This window comes from Chinchilla lanigera, unplaced genomic scaffold (assembly GCF_000276665.1).
Source record: "Chinchilla lanigera isolate Chin_1 unplaced genomic scaffold, ChiLan1.0 scaffold00026, whole genome shotgun sequence".
Lineage (NCBI taxonomy): Eukaryota > Metazoa > Chordata > Mammalia > Rodentia > Chinchillidae > Chinchilla > Chinchilla lanigera.
The window spans coordinates 7,883,354-7,889,142 of record NW_004955427.1 but is presented as its reverse complement, the minus strand read 5'-3'; positions in this window follow the sequence as shown (position 1 = coordinate 7,889,142).

Sequence of the window (5,789 nt, the reverse complement as noted above, 5' to 3'; positions counted from 1 at the left end):
CTTTCTTTCTTTCTTTCTTTCTTTCTTTCTTTCTTTCTTTCTTTCTTTCTTTCTTTCTTTCTTTCTTTTACTTCTTGGTAATATCCATCATTATAAGTGTGAAGTGGCATTTCATTTGATTTTTTACATTTACACAGTGGTGTGGAGAATATTTTAATTTTTTTTAGCTATCTACATATCTATAAAGAAATGTTTACTTAACTCATTTGACCACTTTAAAATTGGGTTATTGATCATTTTATTATTAAGCTTAGGGTTTTATTTTTGATATTATAATCTGATCAAATATATTATTTACAAATATTGTTTTGCATTCTGTGGGTTGTACTTCCATTTTCTTTATGTGTCCTTTGATGAACAATAGGCTTTTAGTTGAAATTCAATAGAAATAAAATGCATTATTTTTAGTTCCTGGTGTTTTAGATGTTATATCCAAAAACATTGTCTAATTCAACATCATGAAGATTTACTTCTTTTAAGAGTGTTTAAAGTGGTATTTTGGTGTAGTATGCATTTTTGAGTTAATTCTTTGTTTATAGTATGAGATAGAATTCTAACTTCATTGTTTTACTTATTTATAGCTAATTGTTTTAGAACCATTTATTAAATAGGATTATTTTGGCATCTTTGTTAAAAATCAGTTGCCCATAAATGTATAGATTCATTTCCGGACTCTCATTTCTATTTTGTAAACCCATGTGACTATCTGTACATCAGTTCCATAGCTTTGTAATACATTTTGAAGGAAATTATCCTGATTGTTTTGGCCATTCTATGTGTTTTTAATTTCAAAATAATTTTTAAGATTCCAGCTGGAATTTTGAGGAAAAGATTGTAGTGAAGATAAATTTGGAGAATATTGCCATTTTACCAGTTTTTAATTATTGAATTCATTAACAATAAATACCTTGGGGGCTGGGGGTTTAGCTCAGTGGCACAGCACCTGCCTGGCAAGCATGAGGTCGTGTGTTCGATTTCTGGTACTGGAAAAAAAAAACAATAAATACCTTTCTATTATTTAGATCTTCTTCAGTTTCTTTCAGTGATATTATGTAGTTTTTGGTGTGCAAGTCATGTTCTTCTTTTGTTAAATTTATTCAAATTATGATCCTTTTTGATGTTATTGTAAGTAGAATTATTTTCTTTTAATAGACTACTCATTGCAAGTATATAGAAATATAATCAATTTCTTTATATGTACCTGGTTCTCTGCAACCCTATTGAACTCATTTATTACCCCTAATTGATTTTTATTTGATTTAGTATTTTATATTAAGATTATGTCATTTGCATGTAGTAATGTTTTTGCTTCTTTCCAATCTTGATTCCTTTTATTTCCCTCTTACATCTAATCCCCCTGCTTAGAACCACCAGTAAAATTCTTATGAGAAGTGATGTGAATGGGTGTTCTTAATTTTTATAGGAAAATGTTCAGTTTTTTGTCATTATATAGGTTAATCTTTGAATTTTTGTAGATGCAGTTTATTAGGAAAAAGGGATTCCAATCTATTCCTAATTGTTTATTAGTGTAAGAAACTGAAAAAGTAAATAAAATCGGAAAGGTACAATAGATATTATGAAAGGGAAAGAAACTGCTCAAAAGGGAAGAACAACCGGGATAGGGAAAAGGAGAAAAGAAAGAAAGAAGGAAGAAAAAAATATATATACACAAGACAGCTAAGACAATTTAATACTAATTTCTATTGGTTTATTGAAAGGAGCAGTTAATGCCTAATTGTTTGATCAATTTTGCATGCCTATATCTAGTAATCCAAATAACTACTTTGAAGATAACAATATGCAATATAACAACCACTGTTAATTTCCTATCATCTTGTTTTGAAATTCTGCATCATTTTTATTACTTTATATTCTCTTTAAAATAATAAAAATAGGATACTGTATTTTATCAAATACATTTTTCTGTGTGTATTGAGATTGTTATATGTTTTACTTTTAATGCAGCAATACCATATATTACCTTGATGATTTTAATGTATTGAAACAACTTTTCTTTCCTAGAATAAATACAACATTTATACATTGCTAGGTGTGTCTGCTACTATTTTTTGGAGGAATTTTATATCCACATTTATGAGAGATAATGGTCTGAGTTGTGTGCATGTATGCATGTGTATGTGTGTGTGTGTGTGTGTGTGTGTGTGTGTGTGTTTGCATGATATCTTTATGTGGTCTTGGTAGCTTAGTAACATCAGCCTCATGGGATGAACTGCTAACAACTTGTTCCTTTTCTGTTGTTTGAATAAGTTTGTGAAGGATTGGTAGTGATTCACCCTCAAATATTTGGTAGAGTTCTACTTTTGGTAAAATTGACCAGGAATGACATCTGATCCAAGACTTTTCTTTGTGGGATGTTTTTAGTATTATTATTATTGTAATTATTATCAACAATTCCACATCCTTATTTGTATACCTACTCAAATATGCCATTACTTTTTTAGTTACTTTTAGTGGTTCATGTCTGGGAATTTGTTCCCTTTCATTTATCTAATTTATTGGCATGCAATTGTCTATAGTATTATCTTAAAATTTGTTTTATTTCTCTAAAGTTAGCTATAATGTCCTTTCTTTTTTTCCTCACTTCAATAATGTGGACCTTTTCTTTCTGTATTTCAGTCAGTTTAGCTAATGTCAATTTTAATGATCTTTTCAAAGAACTGATTATTTTTTCTATATTTTTCTTTTCACTGTTTTATTAATTTACACTCTAATTTTTATTATTTTTTTATTCCTGATTACTTGTGTGTACTTTGTGTACCTTTCCTAGTTTGTTAAAGTTAATAATTAGATTACTGATTTTACTTTCATATATAGGCTCTATGTAAGTTTTGACAGCTATAGATTTCTTTCTAAGCATTGTGTTTCTGTGTTTGATAGGCAATGTTTTTACAGCTGTAAGTTTCCTCCTATTCATTGTTTTTACTGTGTTTCATTTTTAGTATATTGTATCTTTATTTTCCTTCATTTATAAGTATTTTCTTATTTCTCTTAATGTTCTTTTTTATTTGTTCTAATTTAGGAGTGCACTGTTTTCATTTCTACTAATTTGATAATTTCCTATTTTTTCTTTGACTGGTTTTAATTTCACTCCATTGTTATTAGAGAACATAATTTAATTTCTTTTTCAGTGCTAAGGATCAAATCCAAAGTTTTTGGTATACTAGGTAAGTGCTGCAACACTGAACCACAGCCCCCACCCAGGAGAACAAATTTTGATGACTCTAATCCCTTCACATGTGTTGAGATTTGTCTTATGGCTTAGTAAATTCCTTTAAGTTTATTGAAACTTGTTTTATAACCCATCCTGGAGAATATTCCGTGTGCAGTGGAGAATATTCATTTCGTTGTTGTATAGAATTTTTGATAGGCACTTATATCTGGCTGCCTTATACTATTCTTCAAGTCTTCTATTTTCTTGTTCATTTCCCTAATTGTCCTATCCATTATTGAAAGTGGGGGCATTAATTTCTCCAACTATTATCATTGAACTAACTCTTTCTAGGTTTGTGTCATTTTTTTGTATTTTTTATTTTGGGGGGATATTTTATTAGGTGCACATATATTTATAAATGTTATAGCTTCTTGATTTTGGTCACTATAAATGTCCTTCTTTTGCTCTAGTAATATTTTTTGCCTTAATCTATTTTGTCTAATATTAGCATAGCCACTCCAGCTCCCTTTAGTTGTTTTTTTCATGGTGTGTATTAGTCTATACTTTCATTTTTCAATCTCTAGTTTCCCTATAGGCAGCACATAGACTATGCTTTTGTTTTGATTTTGCCAACCCTTGCATTAAAGAGGAATGGTTAATCCATTTGCATAATCTTCCTTTTTATACACAGATCTTTATGTATTTATTTCTTGAAAACATCTTTGTACAATGTAATAATTAGAGTGAACTAAATCTTTTTAATTGGTAGTTGTTCCTGACAAATTTATGGTTAGTATTTCCACCAAAGAAATTCGTAAAGTGGGGGTTTTAAAGTCCTAGAACTAGGTGGGTCTGCTTTCTTGCATATCTGGCAGGCTCAAACCAATGTTACTTGTTCACTTGATTTATATTCAAATTTAAGTAATGAATTTACTATTTCACTTTCTTAAATACCAACTTTCCTGTCTTTTGCATTTAAGCTCTTACCAACATATCCCCAGCAGCATTGCAGTATTAACTGAGCACCTTTGTCGTTCTTCAGCGCCTGTTTTGTTTCACATTCTTAGAATATCATTACATATACATTTTTCCACCAACACTTTTTATCTTGAAAGCTCATTGCTAAGCCAATAACTCATAAAATAATTCCCTGTTCTTTCATATAAAAATGAACTTGCAATCATTTAAACCTGTGTAACGCTTTATGCTTCCTTTACTATCATTACTTTACCACTTGTTATAATTTTATTGTGGCCTTTTATCTCAGCATAACAGATTTTAATTTATTTTAACAAGGAGGAGTGTTGGCAATTTTTGCTTCACGCAAAGTGACAGTCTGTCCTTTTATATTATGGGCAATTAGATACTAGTGAATTGAACTGAATTTGATGTAACACTCACTTTCTCTTTTCTGATCCACACTTGTTTGGGTTTTTAATGCAGCCTGCCTGTCCTAATTTCATAACATCCTCATTTGCACAGCAGCATCTGTTTTCCCTCTAAACCAATCTATGCATTTTGTGATGATAATTTACATGTATATTCATTAAAGAGATTGGTGTATTTTTTTCCCTTTGGTTGGGTCCTTGTCTGGTTTTGGAATGAAGGCAATGGTTGCTTCGGGAATGCCTTTGGGAGCACTTCTTCCCTGTGAGTTTCATTTAAAAGCTTGAGGAGTACTGATGTTAGAAGTTCACTAAGGTTTTGTAGACCTGAGCTTTTCTTAAGTGGTAGGTTTTTTATTACTGCTTCAATTTCACTGCTGCTTAGTGGATTATTCAGAGTTTTTAGATATTTGTGAATCAGTTTTGGCAACTTGTATGTATCAAGGAATCTATTTCTTTGGAATTCTCCAATTTATTGGAGTAAAGTTTGTGAATAGTTCACTTTGGTAGTGTCCACTGTGTCCTCACATTTTTCATTTCTGATTGCATTGATTTGAGTCTTTTCTCTCGTTTTTGATTAGATTGGTTAAGGGTTTGTCTACTTTTAAGGAACAACTGTTCAATTCATTAATTCTTTATATTGCTTTTTGTCTCAATTTTATTGACTTCTGTTTTGATCTTTGTAATTTACTTCCTTGTCCTAGCTTTAGGACCTTGAGTGCATCATTAGGTTGTTTATTTAAGCTTTCTCTGTTTTCATGATGTGGGCATTCTCAGCTCTAAACTTTGGTCTTAGGACTGCTTTCACTGTGTCCTATAAGTGCTGGTATGTCGTACTGGTGCCATCACTTAGTTCTAGATTCTAATTTCTTCCTTGATTTCTTCTGTAACCCATTGTTTAGTTAAGAGTGTATTGTTTAGTTTCCATGTATTTGTATAATTTCTATACTTTCTTTTGTCATTGATTTCTAACTTCACTATGATGTGCTAATATGAATTGTATAATTTCAGTTCTTTTACATTAAGCTTGTTTATTTGGATATTATGGGGTCTATTTTGGAAAAAGTTCCATGTGTACTCTGATGTTGGGTGGAATACTCTGTAGATAGTTATTCAGTTGACTTGCTCAAAGGTGTTTTTTTTTTTTTAATTTTGGTGTTCTGGGGATAGAACCCAGGATCTTGAAAATGCTAAGCTGGAGCTCTACCAGTGAATTATATCCCAAGCCCAAA